The following is a 12,724-nucleotide window of genomic DNA, read 5'->3' on the forward strand; positions in this document are numbered from 1 at the left end:
TTTTTTATTGTACATGGATTACATGAACTAAAACTCCCTAGGGAGAGCGCCACGTGGCACAATTTCTTGTTTTCGCACGCCTTTTAATATAGAGAACGTATTGTGTCGGACTCGTCCGACCATAATCTTGGTCGGACGACTTTCAGGTGGTTCCAATTTTTTTTCAGGTAGTCTTCATTTTTTTTTCAGGTGGTTCCAATTTTTTTTCAGGTAGTCTTCGTTTGTTTTCAGTTAGTCTTCTTTGTTTTTCAGTGGGTTTTGTTGCTTCAGTTAGACTTACTTGGTTTCAGTTGGTCTTTATTCTTTTTCAGGTAGTCTACATTTTTCTTCAGGTAGTCTTCATTTTGTTTCAGTTAGTCCATTATTTCTTTCAGTTGGTCCAACTGAAAGAAAAGAAAGTCTAACTGAAAGAAAAGAAAGTCCAACTGAAAGAAAAGAAAGTCCAACTGCAAGAAAAGAAAGTCCAACTGAAAGAAAACAAAGTCCAACTGAAAGAAAACAAAGTCCAAAAAGTCCAACTGAAAGAAAACAAAGTCTAACTGAAAATGAAAAATAGGAAAAGAATAAAGAAAATTAGTGGGCTTCATCTTCAACATCACGATCAGCTTCATCACATACACTTCTTCAACATCACGACATTTCTGCTAGTCTGAAGTTTGCTGAGAAATTCTTCAATCCATCTGTCACATCCTTTTGCTTCTTGCTCATGGATCTTACATGAATGTTTTCAGCTGGATAATTATGGACCGAAGATGGGATCTTAATCCATTATTGCTTGGTTCGTGGATCAGGTTTTTGTTGTGATAATATCTTTAAAAGATCTATCTCTAACTCATCATCCTGCCTATGTCTACCCAGCTTATCAAGAGATTCCGATATTTTCCCGTGAGATTATTGCCGACTTAATAACAGGTTGAGAACACGGAGTTTGTAAAGAGAAAAAGAGAAGGAGGGAGAGAGTAAGAGAAGAGATTGATGCGAAAAATGCCGCTGCAGGCATGAAGAAAGCCACGTTTTTTTCATTTGGGTCAGCCTGTCTGACAGTAAGTATTTGGTCAGACGGTCTGACCCAATACTTTCACTTTAATATATTTGTATAGATGTATGTCACCAGAATGATTCATCTACTATGTTGGATACACCTAACCTATATTCGAATAGGTTGAATGAAAATTTGACAAAATAAATCCCATATTCAACTCAAAGATGGATATTTTTGTTATTAAAATAATTAACTAATCGTTTGATTGAGCATAAGAATTCATAAAATATTAGGAAGTGCGAAATTTTTTTGGTTGATTATATAAAGTTCTTATCTAGGAGGACCTAATAGTAACTCCCTCCATTCTTTTGAAAATAAGCGTCATTATCCACGTTTTAACCAACCAAACAACTCCATATTCTTCCACGATCTTGAAAATTCTACTTCTCATATTAACCAAACAAGCACTAAGTTTGAAATAATCTTTCCAAAATGGTGAGAGACTTATTAAGTAACAGAAATTAAACCAATCATATTTTGCAACTAAAAACAATTATACTTCGTATGTCTAATGTTCAAATTTTGACTCTTATGCCGAAAATCGAGACTCTGTTTCGAAAAAAAATTCAAGCACGCATCGCGTGCAAAAAATTCTGATATAGATATAGGTGAACTTGCCTTTTAAGTCAAATGAGGTAACTTTGGAACAAAAAGCATAACTTTTTTCTATAAAAGGGTTCACTTCTATATAAGTCACCTCGAAAAAAGTTACCTCTGGCAATACTCTACTGTGCACTAGGCTAATTTAAGAATTTGTATTACAAAAAATTCTCCCCAAAAGTAATATTTATTTCGAACTTTTTTTATCCATCTAAAGCCCTATTCAGCGCAAGTTTTTAAGGTAGCTTTTAATGTTTTGACATAAAACAGTACTCCAGTATTAGCCCTAAACCCTTAAGTCAAATAAGAATGTCTAGTTAGATAGTGGTGTGGGTAGATTTTAGCGGTAAAAGTAGTATTATTCCAGTATTAGTTCTCAAAAGCTAAAAATTTGTAGCTTTTAGGGATAATAGTTAATTAGTGGTGTACAAATTTCACATAAAAGTTCTGTTAGAATTATTGAGTATTTTTTTTTTTGTAAAAACTCCTACTTTAAGAATAATTTCCTTCACTAAACATAAATTTTTTATATCACTACTTCGCCAGCGAACGATTATACGACAATCATGCACTAAGGGCCTGTTCTCCCCAACTTATTTTCAGTTCAGTTGCAATCAGTTCAGTCATTTAATTCTCTGATAATAAAACAATGATAATTATTATTATCATTATTATTATTACTATTATTACTATTATAAATATTTATATCATGATTACAATTATTATTAGTATATTATTGTTATTATTACTCGGCCTATTACTATTCTTTCAATATTAATAATAATAATATTATTATTTTAATATTGCTAATTATTATTTTGCTAATAATTTTTTTCTATATAATTCGTCTAATTATATTAAAGAGATATAATATTTAATTTAAAGAACAGGTTGTCGTGAAACGTCCCTTTTAGTTTTTAGAGGTTGTGGTGAAGTAAAAGCTAAACCCTAGTGGCAAGAATGACCCAGAATCCAAAAGTTATAAGTATTTAATTTAGCTTTAGCATTGCAAGTATGTAGTTTGTATTTTTTTAAAATTGAAAATCATTAAAAATAATGTACAAAATTTGTAACATTCTTTTTAAGCGTTGGGTAATAAAATATATTCTATATTTTGATATTCTAATTTTGTTCGTCAATATTGGTTTATCTGTTTATTACAGACTACTCCATCTATCTCACAATAATTATTTATTATTACTATATGATAATTTATTATTATTTTATTTAATAACTTATTATTATTATTTAAATCATTATTATGAATTTATTAATAATAATAATATATTATATTATCACTACTATTAGTTATAATTTAATTCAATTCAATTTAGTTCAGTTGCAATCAGTTCAATTTAGTTCATTTCAATTTAGTTGTTTTATGCCGAATAAAATAGACCCTAACAAGTATTATCACAACTAACAACAACACTCACTATTAAAAACTACAACCACAACCTACTATTACAAAACACTCTCCTCATTTACGTACGAGCGAGTCTTGGCTACGCAACAAATCCTTAGTTTCCTCTATTTTCTTTTTCTCTCACCAAAATAAGTTAACCTACAATATTTTACAACCACTTTCATAGCTATGGAAAAAGAATTAAGAATTCTTTTCTTGTCTGTCCCATACATTCTTTGTTTTAAATCATGAAGGTCTCTTCTCTTGTAGTATCCAATTATTTCACCAACTAAATTTGGTTTACGACTTAGATTGATTTTCCAATCGTTTGGAGAAAACAAAAAGGATCATATATAGATAAGATTATACTAGATGAATCTTCATAAATACTCTAGGTACGTCTAACCGTACTCACGAACTTTCATCGAAGTTTCATTCGAATATGGGCAAATCTTCAACTCCCTCTGTCTCAAATTATTTGCTACATTTGTTTTATCACAAAGACCAAGGAGTGACTGGGGACCACTGAAGGAAATGGAATTAACAAAAAAGCAAATAGGTAAATTGTGGGACCTATGTACTATTTATGGAAATATTTACAAAAACCAAGGATGGAATGATGACAAAATTGTAAATAAAGTGTGGGACTATGTACTATATATGAAAATATTTGCAAATGTAGCAAATAAATTGGGACACACCTAAATGGCAAAATGTAGCAAATAAATTGGGACGGAGGGAGTAACTGATAAGGGACTGTTTGTCTTTACAGTGATTTTGGCAAAAGAACAAGCACCATATACTGCGCAAACAATGCCATACCTCGTTATCATCCAAACAGAAACTGGTTCACATGATTTCAATTGCACTTTCATCAGGTGCGTGTCAAATGTTTTGTTATTTTTTGTTCGAGGATGAGGTGTGTGTCACTTGTATGATTGTATCTTCTTCCCACGAGTAATTTAGCGATTGACTAATTTTATCCCATGTTTTAAAATTTAGAGATTTACTTTGGAGTTCAACAATACAATTTGAGACTAACTATGAGACCAAAAAGGGAGATATGTTCATAGCTGAAAACTACAATGTGACTCTGTGAGTGATGCCATGAACTTAAAAATTAAAAGCAATGTTGTTCGGACTTCAAACTCAGGTACTCATAAAGGACAGAAATACTTACGGATGGGCCATGGTCATTACTAGGAAGTCATGTATGGGTCCAATGTTGGAAAGCAGGTTTCCGGCCGTCCATGGCAGAAATAACAGAATTTCCAAGATGGGTAGCTCTACCGGAATTGCCAATAGAGTTCTACAATAGAGATATTCTTGAGAAGTTGGGAAATTCGCTGGGGAGAATCCTAAAAATCGATGCGCACTCTTTGACGGGGGAAAAACGAAGGTTTGCAGCCATATGTGTACTAATGGAACAAGGCCAGATTCTACCAAAAGGGGCGTGGATGGGAAAAACGTTCCAACCTCTAGTGTTCTGCGAGGGACCTTCGTTTTGTGAGGGTTGTCAAAATTTCGGCCATCAGATGAAAAATTGTAGGCATTTAAATGGGAAGCAGCAGGTTAAAGATCAAAGAACTGAAAATAAAAGAATTGATGAAGAAAAAGACAACAATAATGGTGATAAGTTCATATTTTATGAACTTTATTATATCATTCTAATTCTATTTTGGAGTATAAATTACGTGTTTATATAGATTTTAAGGTCTTATTAGGAGTTTTACTATTTAAGCTTAATGGGTCAATATTAATTAATAGTACTCTAATATGCTTGTGTTATGGAATATTTGGAAAAGAAAATTAAAAAGTCTATCTTTATTCTATTTACAGGTTATTCTTGGCTTCTTGCTAGTGCAAGGAAATAAAATACAACTATGGCCCATAATACAAGATGAAGTATAATAATTCCTAAAACCCATGAGACTTCAAGCAAAGACTTACGTGCTGCAACATCCATAAGAAAATAAAAAAAGAAATAGAATAATGGGTTGAAAAAACCCATTATCTCATAAAGCCCCAACACCTATTCTAATAGGGAAAGCGGCGGCACACAAGAAAAAAGAGGTTAAAAAAGAAAAAAAACCCTCATTAGAGGCACGAAATAAAAGAGGAGAACAGAGGGCAGCAGCTTGGACACCTACGGAGGACGAGCTTGAGAAGGCAGCACACAGACGGACGAAACAGAGGAACGAGAACAGCAGCAACTCGCGAGTACGGAGAAGCAGTAGCTCAGGCATCAACATTGGGCATCGTCCAACTCCGAAATTAGAGTTTTCTCTTCTCTATTTAAGTTTATGCAATTAACAATGTTAATCATCATTGGTTGTGTTTTCTTAATCTCCATGTCTGGCTAATTTCCCTTGTTCTAGGTTAGGGATGTAATCTTTTATTTTCTATCAATGATTTGAATTATATTGTTTGGGTTTGATTTATATGATTGCAATTTGATAATCTTGTTTTAATTCGTACTCTTAATCTGGCCAATTAATTGTATGTTTAAGGTATTGTATTATTAGCGGGAGTGAACGTTCAATACTAGTTCGTGGGATTATTAAACGTCAAGTAGTATAATTTTAGGAATAGTTATACACTGGGGTGATCTTATTGAATTCCTATTCTTAATGAGTTTATTTCAATTTATTGTGATCACGAGAGTAGACATAATATTGATTTAAATATACGTTTTCTACCTTGGGAGAGGAGATATACATACTATTGGTAATTCGATCATTGTTATGTCATATTTATTCAACCCTACGATAAATTTAATATCATTATAGAGAGTAATTGGTGAAACCCGAAACCTAGAACTACGTCTCTTACTTGTTTATCGTTTTATTAGTTTGTGATTTTATTTTTTATAGTTTTAGTACTACTCTTCTATTTATTTCCGTTGTCTAAATAATATTTTAGTTTCTTAATTTGGTACTTGAGTAGACCTCCTTGTGGATACGATACTTTGCTCACCCTATATATACAGTACTTGACCCGTACACTTGCGGTAGATTTAGGCCCGACCAAATGGCCATAAATGGGAACTGTTTAATAGGAGAGACAAAGGAAGAATGGCGAGTGGAGGTCACGGGGAAGCAAAAGTCAACGTGACACGCTGGACCCCTAAGAAAATCCAGGAAGCAGGGGGTTTTGACAAGTCACAGAAAAAGGAGGTGGAAATTTCTGAGAATAAAAAAGAGAGTGGAGAACCCTCCTTAATATTGGGAAAGGGGACAAATGACTGCACATTAGAAAATTCTTTTTCATCCTTGCAGGAGACGGAGGATTTAGAGGGATCTCTTTCCCATGATTTAGCAGAAAAAGTAACCCATCATGATGAGAAAAGTGGCAACCCAGCAGAACCTATTCCACCTAAGACATCAAATCAAAACCCACCTTCAAGCAACACAAAAAACCCGTTAAACACAACAAAACCACCTTGCTCCCCTCAACGGAACACAAAAATAAAACCTTCAACCCAGAAAACTTATAACCTCGAACCTACCCATGGAAATACCGACGGAGATTTACCCAACCTCACCACCACCATTGTCTCCCCCATCAACACCCCCATCGCCTCCATCACCACCCCGAACCTTAACCATTCGTTACGACCATCCCCTGCACTACAACTGCCCAGTCCGGCCGGTGATGTCGGAGTTCAATTTGGGATATGCAGATTATCTGATCCCAGACGAGGAGGAGGGACATTTCACCGATCTCTCATGGCAAGAAGTCAAAGCCATAGCCCTCAACCCTTACCCCAAACCCATGATTTTTCAGAAGATGTTTCTCTACGTAAACTCGGATATCGCTCCAGTTCATGTGCCACAACTTCAGGATGCGAGCCACCTACCCAAAGTAATGTTTGTATTCCTAAAATGGCTACTAGAGAAAGAGGGAGGAGTCGAGAGCGACGAAAGGAACCTGTTTCAGAACATGGGACCATGGCTCGACCCAGCGCCAGTTCTACCACGTACTCGGACGTTGGTACTCATGGAAAATCGCTCAGTGAGATTGCAAGCAATGAGCAATACAGATGCAATACTACTAGCAAGAGCCCGAAAATCGACCCGACAATTGGGAGTGACTGTAAGTTGGGCAGAGGCAAGAGGACTAAAATTCCCTCGCGAAACCGAGGCTCTCCTCCACCCTCATCTGCAGACAATCACAAACGTCGAGACCGGGGAGGAAGTGCAAGTGTGGGAGCCAAGTCAAAAGGCAGTGCTTGCACATTTTCTCAAGAAACCTTTCCTACCAACTAATATGACCATTCTTTATTGGAATGTTAGAGGGATAGGGAGACCCTCTTTTAAGCCCAACCTCCGTTTACTTGTTAGCCAACACCACCCTGACATGGTGATTCTTGTTGAAACCCGTGTGTGTCGCCAAACAACAAACACCATCTTAGAAAATTCGGGGTTTGATTCCTGGCATATTGTGGAGCCGAGGGGTTTCGCCGGAGGCATTATCCTCCTGTGGAATGCTAATAATCTGAAATTTCATCCCATAGGAGGGAACGCTCAAGGGGTCCATGGAGTCGTAGAGGTATGTAGTTCAAAGTGTTCTTATGTTTTATCTGCAATATATGCGAGTCCGGTTTTTGCAAATAGAAAATTACTATGGCAAGATTTATGCAACTTGTCTGATTTTATTAAATGCCCATGGCTAGTGATTGGAGATTTTAATGAAATTATTAACCAAAGTGAAAAATTTGGTGGTCAACCGATTAAAAGAAATCGTGCGAACTTATATGCTGCTACTATGAACTCATGTAATTTGTTAGATTTGGGTTATCATGGTCAAAAGTTTACGTGGTCCAATATGCGGAAAAAAGACCCAATTTTTGAAAGACTGGATAGGGGGTGGGTTAACCCGGAATGGATTACGAAATTCCCAAACTCAAACCTTTGGAACCTGCCTAGGATAACATCAGACCATTGCCCGATTCTAGTATACCTTGACAACCCTACACCGAGAATAGGAAACAAACCATTCCGTTTTGAACCAATGTGGCTAATGGACCAAACCTTCAAAGATCACATAGTAACAGCGTGGCCTACTCAAGGGGGGGAGATTGGTAGTATTCTTCTAGATATTAAAGAAATGCTTGTTGAGTGGAATATGAACACGTTTGGGAATGTTTATAAACGGAAGAAACGGGTATTAGCTAGGCTTCATGGTACACAAAAAGCCCTCCATATAAATCCCTACTCTAACTTCCTTTTCAATCTTGAAAAAGACCTTCAAGCCGAGCTTATCCAAATTTTAATGCAAGAAGAGGCTTTGTGGGCCTCTAAAAATAAAATGGATAGACTCAGGGAAGGAGAGAGAAACACAAGCTTTTTTCATAGAAGCGTGATGATAAAACGCAATGCAAGCAGAATTCTCTCTCTTCGAGATGAAGTGGGAATGGATATCCAAAACCCGGACCAGCTCAGAACTCACATCGAAAACTTTTTCCATCAACTTTACTCCACAGACCAAGAAGTGTGTAGGTGGCATGGAAACCCCAGCAAGCACCTGATAGAGATAGCATATCCCCCCTCGAATGAGGAGATAAGGAAGGCCCTCAAACAAATGAAACCTATAAAAGCACCTGGTCCCGACGGTTTTCACCCTATTTTTTTCCAAAAAATGTGGGATGTGGTAGGAAAGGATGTATGTCAGAACATTAGATCTTGGTTTGCCAATAGGAAGATGCCCCAGGAAACGTGTCATGCAGTTATATGCCTCATCCCGAAACAAAATCCTCCTGAAACTGTTAAACATCTGCGACCCATCAGTCTATGCAATACCTTGTATAAACTAGCAACTAAGGTCATAGTAAACCGTCTGAAACCCCTGATACCCTACTGGATTTCGCCGAATCAAAATAGCTTTATAAAGGGTCGGGGGCCTGATGTCAACATTGTCGTAGCCACGGAAATCCTGCACTCAATGAATAAGAAAAAGGGTAAGACAGGATGGTTTGCCCTAAAAATTGATTTAGAAAAGGCTTATGATAGGATTGAATGGAACTTCGCCAGGTCATGCCTTCAAAATTTAGACCTGAGTGAAGCCTCGGTTGATCTGATTATGAGCTGTGTGTCCCAATCCTCATCCTCAATCCTCATAAATGGTCGAAAGTCTAACACCTTTCATCACACGCGAGGCCTGAGACAAGGGGATCCCATGTCCCCCTACTTGTTTAACATTTGCCTGGAATCTCTATCTCATATGATTACACAAGCCACCATGGATAAGAGCTGGACCCCCTTTTGGGTAGGGAAAGACAAAGTCCCTGTCTCACATCTAATGTTTGCAGACGACCTGTTGATTTTTGGGAGGGTGGATGAAACAACCACATTTGCAGTTAGGGACATCCTAAGGAACTTCTGCAGCATCTCGGGGCAAAAAATCAATGAGAACAAAAGTAGACTCATTTTCTCACCTAACACTTCTGAGAAACACAAACTCCTCTTTCAACAAGCCCTTAAGATAGAAGAAAATGAGAATTTAGGGACTTACTTAGGGTTACCCTTGTCCCATAAGAGACCCTCAAGGAGTCAAGTCCAATTTGTGGTAGATAAAGTTAAAGGAAAGCTGGCCAATTGGAAAACAAAATATCTGTCAAAAGCGGGGAGGCTATGCCTTATCTCTTCCACCCTTTCCACCATTCCGGCCTATTACATGCAAGCCATGTTTCTTCCAGCTGCAACACTCAGGGACTTAGATAGAGTGTGCAACAACTTTCTGTGGGGTGACTCAGATACGCAAAAGAAAATACACCTGGTGGGAAAAGAAAGGTCCTTCAGACCTAAGGACAATGGTGGGTTGGGAATACGTAACCAAAACTTGATGAACAAAGCCTACATGGCTAAGTTGGGATGGAAACTTTCTCAAGGTCCTGAGAACCTCGCCCAAAAATGTATCACTTCTAAATATGTCCATAGAAACTATGTGACCTCATTTGCGAAAGGGTCGCCAATATGGCAAAGTGTAGGAAAAGGATGGGACCTTCTTGCGGAAAATAGCCAATGGATTTTGGGGAACGGGGCAAACATAGAGTTTTGGCATGATGACTGGCTAGGCATAGGGAACATACGCAGCCTTATAATCGGCCCTCTCAATGAGTATGAAAGCGAGTACAAGGTCCGAGATGTTATTGAAAATGGAATATGGAATCTAGAAAAAATTTCCTTGGCCTTGCCGAAGCATGTAATAAGTCGAATCTTGAATTTGGACCCCCCCCCCAAGGAGTCTGCACAATCGGACATTCTAGCACCAACATACTTAGACCACCAGGGTTTCTCGCTCTCTCTAGCATATAGGGCCCAAATCCCTCCTGACCACGGGCCAGACCTTGGGTGGATTTGGAAAATTAGGACGGCCCCCAAAGTTCAATTCTTCCTCTGGCTTGTGGCCCTTGACCGACTCCCTCATAACAAATTGCTCCGGGACAGACATATAACCCACGGGGTTCCATGCGCAAGATGCCATCATGATGTTGAGGACTCTGATCACATTCTCAGACTCTGTCCAGAATCCCAAAATATCTGGATGTTAGCACCTGCCTATCTCCCACTTGGCACCCAAAGTACAAGGCTTTGGTTACAAGAAAACCTCAAATCAAAAACCGTGTTCCGTAACTTGGAATGGCATATAATCTTCCCGTACCTTTGCTTTGAAATATGGAAGAGTAGGAACCATCGAGTTTTCAATCCTGATGAAAACCCATACAGGGCGGAAAATGTGCTTGCTCAGGCATGGAGAAGTGCTAGGGACTACCTCCAAGCAAATTGTCACACTGAACAACAAATGGGGAAAATCTATAACGCCACTTTGACTGACCATACACCTTACTCCTGGATCATGTTAAATGTTGATGCTGCACATAAAAATCAAACCCAAACTAGTGGGCTAGCAGGGATAGTGAGAACAAGTGAGGGAAAATGGGTGAGCGGCTTTACAAAAACCACATTCGCACGTGATGCGTTGGGGGCCGAACTGCAAGGTATTCATGAGGGGTTAGCATTTGCCCTCCACCATGGCTTTAGAAAATTGGTACTCTTCTCCGATTGTAAAACGGCCACACAACTCCTTGACCAACATATAACCCAAACTAACATATATTCTGATGTACTATGTAAATGCAGGGAGTTACGCACGAAGTTTGAGGAAATCAAGATCCTACATTGTAAGCGGCAAGACAACAAGATTGAGGACATGATGGCAAAATATTGTATGACACATGAAGACCCGCAAATTTGTAATAGAGTAGCTAGAATTTTCCAACATGTTCCTAGCTATTGCGTAGAGACTTATCTAGAGGAATGTATTAGTAATGACTACTTGTTTTGCTCCCAAGAGCTGTATGATACTATGATTTAAACTTTAATGCATCCTTTTTTCACCAAAAAAAAAAAAACTCAGGTACTCATATCTGACACGAGTACATGTTCAAGTGTTCAATTCGCCTATTTTTTGGCTCAAAACAAATTGTCCAAGTGTTCCACCTATGTACGAGTGTCGAGGATACGCCACGGATACATGAGGTGAAATGAATAGTTCGAGCAACATAGATTATATTAAAAGTAAGGAATCATCATATAATTTTTTTGAAGGTTTAGAGGACTTGCGGAGCTCTAGGTGGCCCAACTTGACATGCATGATGCAAACAAGAATGGACCTGAAAAGAAAAAAAAAACACATTCCATTTTACCCTTGGTTCTACTGCTTTTAATTTTTGATGATCGTGTGACCCGATCCAAACCTAACCCAAAAAATGCAAAGTTAGGGTTAAAAAGTAAAAACTCAACCAAAATATTAAATGGATTGTGTAAGACACACATTTTTTAAATGTGGACCGGAATTTTTTATGTATAAGTAAGAAAAGTGTGATGTGCTATGACATTATCTTAGACGCAAAATTCGTACCCCTAATGGTGCAATCACAACTGACATTGTCATCCAAGATTTAACATAGCGATACTCCATAAAACAGATTTGGGATTAATTACTAATTAGCTTCATTGATAAGGTCTTTGATCATAGATTACTATGTGTACTGTCTTGTGAGTTGCGATAGATGGGGAAAGGCCAAAAAGAAGGAAATGGAAAGGAAAGTTCCATACTACATAGGCTAGCTTGATGCCAACTAAAGGTACAACATGGGCATATGCACTATATATGTAGTTAAAGTATCAAACTTCTCTAGTGTTTGCAATTGGCAACATTAATCTCTTCGAATTCTTAAAACTTTCTATCAATTTCACATTACATGCTTAATATGGCTGTGATGAAATTCACATTCTTGATTTCGGTGGTACGATACTTCCTTGATCTTCTTTACACTTACTGTAATTGGTATATGGATGTGGTCTCTGCTAGCCAATACTTTGGATATGTTCTACTTTCCACGTAGTGTTTCGTTTGATTTTTTATTTGGTATAGTAAGCCATAAAGCGGCATGATGTAGATAGTCACCACACACATAACGACTAAACTAATTGGTGTCTATTTTGTTTGAAAATTATGATCACAAATTGAGAAAAAACGGTACAAAGTTGTACTTGTACATACACGCACCTAGATGCAGCCTTAGGCACATACAGACGGAGCTAGGCTCGGACAGTTGCCAAGGCTTATCTTAAGAATTTGTGGATAATGTAGCTAAGATTTTAACTTAGCAC

The 12,724-nt window shown here is 37.6% G+C and overlaps 1 protein-coding gene and 1 long non-coding RNA gene across 2 annotated transcripts in view; one reads left to right on the forward strand and one right to left on the reverse strand.

The window, feature by feature from the left end:
- LOC104892485 (protein N-terminal and lysine N-methyltransferase EFM7) overlaps positions 1-12,724 on the reverse strand; it is a 60,274-nt gene that overhangs the window by 1,007 nt on the left and 46,543 nt on the right. The gene's annotated exons all lie outside the window — the stretch shown is intronic.
- On the forward strand, positions 3,127-5,518 carry LOC130591555 (uncharacterized). The gene is made up of 2 exons (XR_008969326.1): positions 3,127-3,925; positions 4,887-5,518. It is a non-coding gene; the product is annotated as an uncharacterized LOC130591555 (long non-coding RNA).

The sequence above is a fragment of the Beta vulgaris genome, chromosome 5 (assembly GCF_026745355.1).
Source record: "Beta vulgaris subsp. vulgaris cultivar EL10 chromosome 5, EL10.2, whole genome shotgun sequence".
NCBI lineage: Eukaryota > Viridiplantae > Streptophyta > Magnoliopsida > Caryophyllales > Amaranthaceae > Beta > Beta vulgaris.